This window comes from Chenopodium album, chromosome 8 (assembly GCF_948465745.1).
Source record: "Chenopodium album chromosome 8, dcCheAlbu1.1, whole genome shotgun sequence".
Lineage (NCBI taxonomy): Eukaryota > Viridiplantae > Streptophyta > Magnoliopsida > Caryophyllales > Amaranthaceae > Chenopodium > Chenopodium album.
Window position 1 is genome coordinate 16,643,648 of NC_137841.1, and position 13,984 is coordinate 16,657,631.

Here is a 13,984-nt window from a genome sequence, read left to right on the forward strand (position 1 = left end):
ACAAGGCAACCACGATTAAGGGACAACGATAGGCAACAACGATTGACCCGTGAAGGTTACATCCCATTCATAATCCATGAGATTACTAACTCCATATGGTTCGGAACCACAAAAGGAGGATCGGGGATAATGGTACGAAGTGAGTCATGGAGTCACATTCGCCCGTATTGGCCTCTACTCGATTCTTATAGTGAAAAATGATTTGCGATCTCAAAGGCATACAAACAAAATATTCAATTTGCTCTAATCTATTATTACGCTAAATTTGTTGAATATTAACGCAACATATAATTCTAAAATATCGTGACCACTTGATTAAACAATAAGATTAAAAAGGAACCTAAACCGGTCGTCCAAATTATCTTATTAGGCGTGATTTTCAATTACATATTCCCTTTAAACATGCAATATGGTGATCATAAAAATAATAGAATAAACATTAATATTGGAAGCAATTCAACAATAACAATGTTAGTCAAATCAAATATAAATAAACCTAATCATGATACTAGCAATATAAAAATAATAAGTAATTAAATTAATTAATTACTCACATTCCGCGCATTCCTTTTAACTGCTACATCATGAATAAATTGTTAGTAACTTCAATAAAAATATAAATCAAATGGAAATTAAATTAAATAAATATAGATTTGATTTGGTCCAAACCCTCATTCAATTATACCTTTCACGCCTTGGTTTAAGTATAGAACTTTGGGTATTGTATGGACTCCTTGGAGTGCTTAAGGAAAAAATGATAGAATAGGGAGGCTAGTGTTTAGGCTAAAGAGGGAGAAGAGAATTATTTGATGATCAAGCTTTTTGATCATTTAAAAAGGGAAGATATGAGCTCTATTTATAGAGAAAAAAGAGGGGTCGAAGAATAAAGAAAAGATCGAGTTCGAATCGGATTAAAACTCTTGCGATAGACAGCAGTTTTTGCGGTTTTTGTTTTTATCATATCTTTTGATCCAGAAATCAGAATAAGATATCTTTGGAAAGATCTTGAAGTCTACTTTCTAACCCAATTGGAATCAGATTAAAATATTTTGGATAACAAAAGATATGGCCGAAATAGTGAGACGGTGTTAGTTTTGGATAGAGTTTGACATTTTATTCATATCTTTTCCGTTATAGCTCGGAATTGATATTATAATATATCATTGGAAAGATAATTTCAAGGGCTATCCAACCATATAAAAATTGGATAAAAAATATGAGTCACGAAAATAATATCTGTCTATCTTTGAATGTCTTTCAATTCGGATAGAAATAGGATTTTCAAAGAGAAAAGTTTTATTCAATTTCAAACTATTTAATCTTATCTTTTCAAAACGGATAATTAAGATCTTTTAGAAAATTATAGAAGCTTCCAATTAATCCTAATTGGTTTAGGAATGGGATTAAATAACTTGGACCCTCCACATGATCATTGGGTCGTAGGTAAGGTGGGTTTAGGTTCGGTTTGGGCTCAGTTAAATATTTTGGCCATAACTTATTCGTTATAACTCGGATTTGGGCTTATAATATATCTTTGGAAAGCTCTTTTAAATATCCATCCAACTATTCAATCAATGGACCCATATTATGGACCAAAATAAACTGGAATAAACGTTTTTATAAAAAGTACACGAAATGAATGATTTTAAAGGACACAAAATTAATTATTTTTGGTTTAAAGGCACGAAAAGAGGAAAATAAGTGAAGGTTTCGGGAAATGGGCTAGGAATTAGGTTGGTTTTATGAAATGGAAATATGGATTTAAGCACTCCCAGATTAAATACTCAACCCGACCACTAATGGCGGTAAAAGGTTGTTCATCATCGGGTTTGGTTTTGGGGAGACATTTTTAGGTGTCTACACCTACGTATCCTTAAAAAGGAATCAGACCAAACGTAGCTCTATTGGGTCATGAACCCAAGCAACTAGACATAGAATTTCTTGAGTTGATCCAAGTTGGTTAAATTGTGGAAACTGTTACCGTCCATGTCTACCAATTGTGCCACTCCGCCAGACAAGATGGATTTAACAATGTACGGGCCTGACCAATTTGGTCTGAATTTTCCTCTTGGATCCAACACATTTTTGCGAAGTGCCTTAAGCACCAGGTCACCTTCTTTGATGTTCTAGTCTTGACTTTTTTATTGAAATGTCGCGCCATACGCTGTTGGTAAGTTTGGACATGATGCAAAGCTGCCAAGCGTTTTTTGTCGAGTAAGACTAGTTCATCATATCTTGCTTTAATCCAGCCAACTTCATCTAGTAGGCTTTCCAACGCGATTCGGAGAAAAGGGATTTCGAGCTCTATTGGTTGTACAGCTTCAACTCTATAGACCAAAGAGAAAGAGGTAGCCCCCCGTTGATGTACGAACAGAGGTTCGATAACCCCAAAGGGCGAAATGTAGCTTACTTGGCCAATCTTTGTAATTTTCCGTCAACTTTTCGATGATAGTTTTCACATTTTTGTTGGCCGATTCGACCGCACCATTTGTTTGTGACCTGTAAGGTGATGATCTGTGATGCTTGATATCATATTTCTGTAATAATTCCGCGCATTCAGCTTGGAAATGCGTTCCATTATCACTAATCATCTCATGAGGTACCCCATGGCGACATATGATATTTTTCTCAATGAATTGAGCTACATGTTTTGTTGTCAACTTAGCATATGAGGCAGCTTCAACCCATTTGGTGAAATAGTCGATTGCTACGAGGATGAATTCATGCCCCCCTTGTCCTGGTGGCGTTATTTTTCCAATGATGTCAATACCCCAAGTAGAGAAAGGTCATGGAGAGGTATATGTGTAGAGAAGCGAAGGTGGAACGTGCTGTAAATTTGCATAGACTTGACATTTCATACATTTCTTGACGTATTCGTGACAATCTCTCTCCATGGTAGTCTAATAATAACCTTGTCGTTGAATCTTCTGTACTAACATCTTAGCATTCATATGCGTTCCACATATGCCGACATGAAGATTTTCCATGGTTTTGTGTGCCTCTTTCTTGGCTATGCATAAGAGATTTCTCCCTAGTGCGGTCCTTTTGTGGAGTTCTCCCCTGATGAGCATATACTGTGAGGCCAGGAGCCTCAAAGCACGGCGTGCCCTTTTATCAGTATTAGGAGGGTATTCTCCTTTTGTCACGTAGTTAAGGATATTTGTATACCATGGCTCTTCATCTTCTTCTTGTGATTCTTGTTCATCATCAAGTGCGTGAACATAAGCCGGCTCATATCTTCTTTCTATGGTCAACAGCATTCTGATTGTATCTGTTGGTATTCGCACCATTAATGTTAATTTAGCCAATGCGTCGGCAAATTGGTTTTCTTCTTTAGGCAAGTACGTATATTCCACTTCATCTAGTTGCTTCGTGAAAGTTTCCAAATGAGCTTGATACGTAGCGAGACTTTCACTTCTCACCTTCCATCTCTTGGAGATATGGTTAATGATTAGTGATGAATCACCGTAGATTCTGAGCCTCTTAATTCCCAAGGCCACAGCTGTTTCTAATCCCAAAATGCATGCCTCGTACTCTGTGGCATTGTTGGTGACATCAAAGTCGAGCTTCATGGTAATTGGGATATGCTCTTCATTGGGTGATACGAGCAAGACTCCTACACCACAACCTTTTTGGTTTGAAGCTCCGTCTAAATAGAGCGTCCAGCTATCATCTTCGGTCATGAGTAAATCTTCGTTAGGGAAATCGTACTCATCTTCTTCTTTCTCAACTTCTTCTAGCGGAAAATCTGCTAAGAAGTCAGAAACCGCAGAACCTTTGGTGGCTTTTTGTGGTACAAATTTCAAGTCAAATTGAGCAAGGTTGACTATCCACCTTGATAACCTACCATTGAGTGTTGCCTTTTCGAACAAGTACTTGAGAGGATCCATCTTGGACACGACATGCACTGTATGAGTGAGCATGTAATGTCTTAGTTTCTGTGCGGCCCACACAAGTGCGAGACACAAATTTTCAAGCGGTGTGTATCGTGTCTCATATCCTTGAAGCTTCTTGCTCAAATAGTAAATTTCATTCTCCTTGCTTTCGATCTCTTGTGCTAGCATTGCTCCCATCGTTTCTCTTGTGACCGTAAGGTAGAGTCGAAGAGGAAAGTCAGGCATTGTTGGCGCTAGCACGGGTGGGTTTGCCAGGTACTCTTTGATTTTGTCGAAAGCTTTTTGGCAATCGTCATCCCATGTGACTGGGACATTTTTCTTAAGCTTCTTGAATATAGGTTCACATATCGTCGTGAGTTTTGATATGAACCTACTTATATATTGCAGCCTTCCAATGAAGCCTCAAATTTCTTTCTCGTTCTTGGGCGGTGGCATGGCCATGATCGCTTTGACTTTTGTGGGATCAATTTCAATCCCTCGAGAACTGATCACATATCCAAGTAGTTTGCCTGATGTGAACCTAAATGCAAACTTTGCTGGTTTTAATCTCATGTTGTACTTGTGGAGTCTTTCGAAGAACTTGCGAAGTGCAATGATGTGGCCTGCGCAATCTTTTGACTTAACGATCATATCATAGACATAGACCTTCACCTCTTTGTGCGTCATATTATGTAACAATGTTGTGGCTGCTCTTTGGTAGGTGGCACCCGCGTTTTTCAACCCGAATGGCATTACCGTATAGCAATATGTACCCCATTGTGTGATGAATGTGGTTTTCTCCACATCTTCCTTGGCCATTAATACTTGATTATATTCGGCGTAGCCGTCCATGAACGATAGGAGTGCATGGTTCGCTGTGTTATCAACCAGAATGTCAATGTGAGGTAGAGGGAACCCATCTCTCGGGCTTGCCTTATTGAGGTCCCTGTAATCAACACACATTCTGACCCTTCCATCCTTCTTTGGAACTGGAACCACATTCTCTATCCACTCTGGATACTTGGATACTTAGATGAAACATGCGGCCAATTGCTTTCTGATTTCTTCTTTGATTTTGAGAGCCACATTCGATTTCATACGGCGCAGCTTTTGTTTGACAGGCTCCATACCTAGAATGAGTGGTATCATATGCTGAGCTATATCCCTGTCAATTCCTGGCATATCTTGGTATGACCAAGAAAATACATCAACAAATTCACTAATCAAGTTAATTAGCTCTTTGCGTTCATCTTGACTTAGTGTTAATCCAATTTTTACTTCTTTGATAGTCGTATCATTGGAAATATTAACTGTTTTTGTATCTTCAATAATTGTTGTTTTATTTTCGTGTTCTTCCATTGCTTTTATTATTTCTTTGTCATTTTTATCATTAGAAAAGCAATATTGATCAGGGTTAGGGGAATGACACACATCGTAAGCAAAGGTATTCATTTTACTGAATTCATTGGTCATTACATCAAGGGGGGTAAGGTCAGCTGTGACCTCGCCGGAATTATTTGGGACAGAAAGAGAAGGCTCAACAAGAGATTCGGGATTAGATTCTATAGCAGAAAGAGGGTCGGCCTCAGACCCTAAGGACTTATCTACAGACTAGACTCAGACGCGGACTCGGACCCAGACGACTCAGACTCATCAAACATAGGACCTTCGCCAGCGGTTATTTCCAAATTCTCTCCGCTTGGCGTAGTGATCTTCATTGTCTTGCGCCATCCCTTTGAAATATTATCAGCCTGGACGATTAACTTGGAGGGGTCAAAATCCTTGCTTGATATAATAGCTTGAATGAGCTCGGAATCATCATTGCAGACAGGCTTGGATTCATTCTTCTCTAGTCCAAAAAGAAGGTTAATGTTTAGATCATCAGAGCTTAGGCTAACTGGTTTCTCAGTTGTGAAGAGTTCTTCGCCTTTATCGATGAAATCACAATCAAGGAACATCTCGAATCCTAGCTCGCGCCTCCCATTGTGGACGAAAGGCTTTGGGATTTCATAACATGGGAAGTCTTCCCCTTCTTTGATATATTGGCCATTGAGGGTGAATGGATATGGATCCATGGCCATTTCCGTCTTCATGATTCGAGTATTATTGCGAGCCTTCATTTTTAGGAGGGCTTGTTTCATATCTTCTTTTGTTGGCTTGAATCCCAAGCCAACGGTATCTTTCTTAGGTGCACCAGGATGGCCCCAAAGTTCAGCCATTTTCTTTTTGAGTTCGAGGGTCATTCTAGGGAAATGCCCTTGCTTCTTCATAATGGCATTAACATTGGTATTTGAATAAGGATCGAAGTCGAGATGACACTTCTCCTCTTCTTCGATCATGAGAAGATCATCGAGCGAAAACCCCCAGAGATCTTCATCTTCTTCGTCATGTTCAACATGGAAAATGGGAGAATCGATAACTTGGATACGCATGGGGGAGGCATCAACGGTAATTGGAACCCCTCCAACTATGGCTTTCACTTTCTGGTGCAACAACGATGGGATCGCATTTAGCTCATGAAGCCAAGGACGTCCTAACAACAGATTGAAAGAAGCCTTAATGTCCACCACCTGAAACTTGGTGCGACGTTCAATGGCTCCAGTAGTTATGTTTAGCATGATAGTACCCACGGCTTGACGGCGAGTGTTATCATAAGCGCGAATCCCTTGAGTAGAAAGAGTCAATTCTTCATTTTATATGCCCAACTTCGTTACAGTGCGGAGTGGGCATACATTGATTGCAGAGCCATTATCAACCAGGCTCATTGGAACATTCATCTGCCTACACACCACAGTGAAGTGTAAGGCCTTGTTATGTTGGTCCCCTTCCGGGGGCAGATCCTTGTCAGAAAAGGAAATCAAATTGCTAGTACTTGGCAATTCAGTAGTGAGAAAGTTGACCAGTCCTTGAGGAGTCATATCATCATCAACTCCTATTTTCACCAGATCATTCATCACAGCCTTTCGATGCTCGTGAGAGGTGGCTAAAAGCTTCCATACATTCATTTCCACCTTGGTCTTTTGTAATTGTTTGACCACATCGTTGTCCACAGGGTCGATGGGATCAACTATTGGTTGTGATTGTGGTGGAGGTGGACTAGGCTGTTGCAACCCTCCACTTCTGGTGAGAACCTTGACCTCAAGGTCTCCCCAAACATCTTCACTTGTACCAAGAGACGAACATGCTATATCTTTGAGATAGACGTCTTCATTGTCACTATCCCAAATTCCATTCACTTCTTCATAGCTCGAGACAAATACAACTTCCGGCAAAGGTTCATTCATAGGTTGAATGAGTATTGACAGATCAAAGGAGATTTCATCTCCCATGATAGCCAAAGCATCAGAAAGAGGATCTGTTTGAATGTTAGGCTTCTTGCCCCCTGGAGGGATAGGAAGTTGATTAGCATCAATCAGGTCTTGGATCGCATCCTTCAACCTCCAACACTTCTCGGTATTATGACTCTTGCCTTGATGAAACTTGCAATGAGAATTGGGGTCATAGCTAGCGGTTCTGTTCTCTGGTCGAGGTTCTGGAAAAGGTCCAATTGGCATGATCAGTCCTTGACAATGCAAGCGATCAAAAGTAGCATCATAAGTCATTCCCAAAGGCGTGTAAACCCTCCTTTGCCTTTGGAATCTTTAAGGAGGAGCATTAAGGGTCAGCACATCATTGATATTGATATTGTTGGTAGCATTATTGGGCTTGGAAGACGAAGAAGAAGAAGTGTCGTTCTTCTTGTTTTTCCAAGTGTTGTTGTTATTATTGTTGCTACTAGCAGTCTTCATCAGTTCATCTTCGATATTGATTCCAATATCGTATACAGCTTCAAAGGTACTCAAAGGCAGAAACTTCAAGTGTTGCTTGTACTTATGAGTCAAATTGGCAATAAACAAGCGAACCATCTCTTTTTCCTTGGGGGGGATCCACCAAGAGCGCAGCTGTTTCCCTCCACTTGCTTAAGTAAGTGGTGAAGCCTTCATTCTCTTTCTGTTTGAGAATGGAGAGTTCACATTCAGAAGTCTTGGCCTGGATGTTACACTTGTAACGATTCATGAAGCTTTCAGCGACATCCTCCCAAGTTGCAACATGTTTGGATTCCAGAGAGTAGAACCATTGTTGACAGGCATGCTCTAAGGAAAGAGGGAACACAGTAGGGAAGAGTGTCACATCTACTCCCTTAAGAGCCATGGTCGCAGAAAAGGCCTTCAAATGGAAAAGCGGATTATTAGTAGGCTTGAACTTGTGAATGTCAGCTGTGGAAAACTTCTCAGGAAGCTTGTCCCTTATGGACGAAGAGGTGACAGAATGCTCCACATAAGTGAATTCTTCAGAAATCTTACTCATCTGTTCCTTAATCTTGTCCATTGCAGCGACAGTGACATTGTTCTGATTGTCTTGCTCTACCGTGTTGACTCTAGTTGTGAGTGTTTGCATCATGTTAGACAACATCTCAATTGTCTTGTTGATGTTCTCAATATCTTCCTTAGTAGCCATTGGTTGAAAGTAGACTGGAGATGGATCTTGTGGAGATGATTGTGGTGGTTTCCTTGTACGCCTCTTTGGTATAAGAGGTTGTTGAGGTATTGACTCGAACCGTAACAATCTACCCCTGCTTCTTAACCAAGTGTTGTGACACCGAAACAAACACACCTTTAATGACCAAACTTAACCTTAACCCATCCGAAAAAAAAACTTATTTATTTTGAAATTTGAAATTCTCTTTATTCATTTTTATTAAAAAAAAAAAGAATATGGGAGGATAACATCCGACTTACTCCGAAAAAAGGACACAAAAAAAAACGACACAAGACTACCCTAAAATACGGTCAAGAAATGGTGCACGACTAACGGAAAAAGCGTGTGAACACGACATGTGAGTGATTAAGTGAAGTTTATGAACAGGTGTTATGACCGTACAGCTAGACGGGACAGCAAACCAGACATACGAACCACAAAAGCATGCACGAAGACCAAAAAAAATTGATTGGACTAACCTCCTAGGCACCGTGTCACGGTGCTGACTGTCGTGACACGGTACAGAGCACCGTCATACGGGGCAATGCACCGTGCCACGGCATTGCACACCGTGGCGCGGCAGACCTGCCGTGACACGGTGCGCAATTCCAGGCCTAAATTTGCTTATTTTCCAGATTTTAATCAGTTTTAGTCCGTACTAATTATTATGTGGAAATAAAAACCCTAGGTCATGGGTTAAACAAAAAGAGCAAACACGTGAGGATTAGCACCAAACAAACCATGTAGCATTTAGTCACGATGATAAAAAAAAAAAAAAAAGTTCGCAACCTAAGGTCAAGATCTATGTTCAACTATTGGTCAAGCTTTGGGTGTCAAAAGGGTACCATGGTTAAGAGTTTGTACGCGTTAGTAAGGCAACCTCCCTTGAGGGTGTATGCCAACAAGCGGCTCAGCGAGTTCGTGATGAAATCGAACTCGACTCCATGGTTTGGGTGGATTTAAAAACTCGGATGAACCCTTATTGCCATGAGAGTTTTTAGGTTGATAGAGCTTAAATCCCCTAGGGCTAAGACGCATGTAGAACACACACGTTTTTTCATAAAAATCGAAGGAAGTTGACTGTGAGAAGGGAAAACAAGCCACCAGACTAATTTTAGGACTGCCGTGACACGGCCAGATACCACCGTGCCACGGTGCAGCCCACCGTCAGATGGTGAACTGCACCGTGACATGGAAAATTCTGTCGTGGCACGGCAGTCAGAAGATCTGATTGTTGCCCTGTTTACCTTCGTATGCAATAAAATTATTCAATTTTTACTACGGGACAGACCTAAATGCGACGTTAAAACATCTATGCTTATGCAAAAACGCCAAATTAATCACAGGAATATTTTTCAAGAATCTTTCAAGTCTCATCCACTCATCTTAATTAAATATCGATCACTCAAATCGATAAATAACCAAGAATCCTCCCCAGTGGAGTCGCCAAATTGTAGACGTCGCTCGAAGTGCGCCTACGTTAAAGCATGTGTGAATATGCTTGGCACTCATTGGAAGTGGGAATTGACATAATACGATTAGGAACAAATAAAGTAGGGAGCCCCCAACAAGTTTTTTAAGGAACTTGTAAACCGTTCACGGATCATAAAAAGGCAACCACGATAAGGGACAATGATAGGCAACAACGATTGACCGGTGAAGGTTACACTCCATTCATAATCCATGAGATTACTAACTCCACATGGTTCGGAACCATGAAAGGAGGATCGGGGATGATGGTACGAAGTGAGTCATGGAGTCACATTCGCCCGTATTGGCCTCTACTCGATTCTTATAGCGAAAAAATGATTCATGCGATCTCAAAGACATACAAACAGAGATTCAATTTGCTCCAAACTATTATTAAGCTAAATTGGTTTAATATTAATGCAACATATAATTCTAATATATTGTGATCACTTGATTTAATAACAAGATTAAAAGGAACCTAAACCGCTTGTCCAAATTATCTTATTAGGCGTGATTTTCAATTACATATATTCCCTTTAAACATGAAATATGGTGATCAATAAATATAATAGAATAAACATTAATATTGGAAGCAATTTAACAATTATTCCAACAATATAAAATCGTTAGAAAAATAATAGAAATAAAAGGAACATAATTTTTACTTTGATTCTGTTTGCTTGCAACTATAAAATAATAAACGAGTTAGTAACTTCAAGGAAATAATAATAATAAAACAATAATTAAATTAAATAGAGTTGATTTGGGGTCAAACCCTCAAACAGTTCTACCTTTCACGCCTTGGCTTAAGGACAGAACCACGAGTAAAGTATGGACTCCTTGGAGTGCTTGAAGAAGGAATTTTGAAAGAAGAAGGGTAGGCTTGTGTTTAGGCTAGAGCATAGAAGAGAGAAAAATAGAGAATTAATTGATGCCACGCACATTAGAAATGGGGGGGTATTTATAGAAAAAATGTGCTGAGAGAACACACGGAACCCTAAAAAGATAAAAACCCTAAAAAGATAAAAACCCTAAAAAGATAAAAACCCTAAAAAGTGTACCGTGACATGGGAAATCCCACCGTCAGACGGGAAACATTCCCGTGACACGGTGTGCTGCTGTGTGACGTGGGAAATATTTAGTGAACGGGGGAGAAAACGCGTTAAGGGTTTACGCAGAAAGGACACGGAAACCCCCGTGTCACAGTAGGTGCCCCGTGTCACGGGGAATCCCACCGTCAGACGGGACAGTTTCCCGTGACACGATGGACAAATGTCGTGACGCGGGAGTCCTGGTCCGTTTTTCCGTCTAAATTCATTTTTAACCCTAATTTCGCTCAGCATTTTAAGTGCCGATTGATAATTTCGGGCCATTTCTGATTTATTATTATTTGCTCTAAAAAAATATAAGTAAATAAAATAAATAAAAGGTTTGGGCCAAAATAAATAATAAAACAATAAAATAGAAAGGGTTTGGGCTGAAATTAAAAACTATGCTTTGACTAAACATCAAGACTGATCCATGGACTATTTAAAAATTAAATTTAATTAAATACGATTTTTTAAGCACTCTCGGGATTAAATACTGAACCCGACCAATAGTGGCGGTGAAAGATTGTTCATCATCGGGTTTGGTTTTGGGGAGACATTTTTAGGTGTCTACAGTATTGTTCAGGGTACTCACAGGTTTAAGGAGAGAATTATTAAGGTGTTACATGCATAAAAGATCCTTTAATGGATTGATGTTCTTAATTTTGTGAGTTAATAAAAATTATTTGATGTTCTCATAAAATGAAGATCTTGTGTATACAAGATGTTTAGTGGGAGCTATACAATCTTCTTGGTCTAGTACAGAGAGCAATTATTCATTGCTTGAAGGGTCTAGTAATGGCTAATGCATTTTGTATGAAAAACCTAGAAGAAGAAGATGAGTACAGTTGGGATTCAAGATCTATAGAGATAGGTTTTGAAGTAAGTTTGAGCTTAGTTAAGAAGCTTATATTGATAAGATTCTTATAAGGTTCAACATTATATTGAAAGGAGTTTCAATCCCATATAACATGGCACATTGCTTAACAAGATTCAATGCTTTGAGAAAGGTTGATGAAATTAAGGTTTTGAGTGATGATCCTTAAATTATGCAATATGCAAAGGATGCATCATGCATGTCATGGACTATATTTGATTCACGTGTTTCAAGAACAAGTGATGATAGATATCAATCGAAATCCAATGTAACATTGGAATACAAATTAGAAATTTTTAAGCTCCTTGCGAAAGGGCGAAGGAAAATTCTTAGTGTATGGAGATGAAGATTATTGTAAAATTTAGATGTTGCAAAATTCATGTTTATGGGAATGTCGCATGAACTCTACTTGCTAAACCCCTTCTATGACCAAGGTATGAGAGTCATACTAAGGTTCTTGGATTGTAGCAAGTTATGTAATTTATGTTGTATATGTTTTGAGAAAACATATCATATAAGTAATACATTAACTTGCAGAATTATGTTTATCAATTGAAACAAAGTTTTATTCTTATTTAATTATGGTTTTTGAAATTAAATAAAATGTCCAAAGTAATTATGGATTGATGGGCTCATCAGGTTGATGACCTGGTGAATGAAACCCCACAGGTGAACTAAATTCATATATTATTAGATTTCCTAGTTCGAAATCATTAAAGTGGACATAAATGATTTCAATAAATGGATTAGCATGTAAGATTGATTGGATAGCGCAGTTTCATGGGCTATAGGAGTGTAGTGAAGCTCGGTCAATCACATGGATGTGCATGAATGATGCATGATCGAACTATAGACCTACTTTGAAGTTCAAGTATAGAGCTTCCAGATATATTATTGGATTCCTTTGACATGAGTGGAATACTGATTCCATCCAATAAATGATTTGACTGTGGTACATTCAAACGTCTTCTCGTAACTGGAGATTATAAAGGATGTTTCCCAGTCATTTTAGAAGTTGAGTGGAAGCTTTGGTTGCCACAAAATTGGATTGAGTATACCTATTTAATTAGGAATGTGTCTCGGCCCCTTGAAGAGGGAGAATTCAGAAAATGCATGGTTGTGCTCAAATGGGGTAGTAATCATTTGTTTTGTAATTCTAACTCAGATTTCAAGAAAAGATTTGTAGATTAATATGATCACGACATAAGATGCAACCATATTATCAAATCGACACACATTGCTTAAGGAATTTGAATATTGCGTACTTGTCTTAGACAAGTGGGATATTGAAGGAATTATGTCTTCGATAAGTGCAATTACTAGATATATTAAGGATCTCTATTGTGGATATAATAAGTTCGTTCTTTTGGGTCGTCATTGTGTAATGCTAGATTATGGTAAATGATCTTTGGGCTAGTCAAACATTCCAAAGCCCACTAGAATAGATCCTATGAGTTCACACAACAAGGGTATTGGGTTAAACAAGTTAGGGGCCCATTATTGGGCCTTATGAGGATATGACATACCATGAATGGAGTTGGGCTAGAGTAGTTAGATTAGAGTTAGGTATTTGGACTTAACATGGACTCTTATTTAGAGATATGATCTATAAATAAGATCCATGCCTAAGGTTGCTTTAAGTCACAATTAACATACAGTAGATTGTGAAACAAGGCAACCAATCCTAAAAACCCTAAGCTCTCTCTCTCTCACTCTTACGCACACCCTCCTCTCTCACCCCTTCGTAATGCCTGCCACCCTATGTGGTGTGTGGTGTTTGTGGTGGTGGTTCTTGGTTGGTTCATTCCTCTCCTCTCTGTAGAAGGTTGATTGTAAGGTTCAATCACGGCTAACTAACATTAGTGGAGGTTTAATCTGTGCCCGTGGACCAAGTAGAGGAATCACGCTTGATTTTCTTTATCTCCCATTGTTCTTGCTCGATTGTAGGTGGAATCACGCTTCAAAGGTATAATTACTTGTTCTTTATGTGTTATGCATGATCTTGGTTATTAGAACCTTATGAATATGATTTATATAATTCCTCTTAGAGTGTGTAAAGTCCTACAGATTCGGTCATTTGTGCATAGGCAAAGGACACGTGTTAGCTCTTGATGGTCCGTGTGGCAGCATATCACTTATCCGCATGGTAGGTGTAT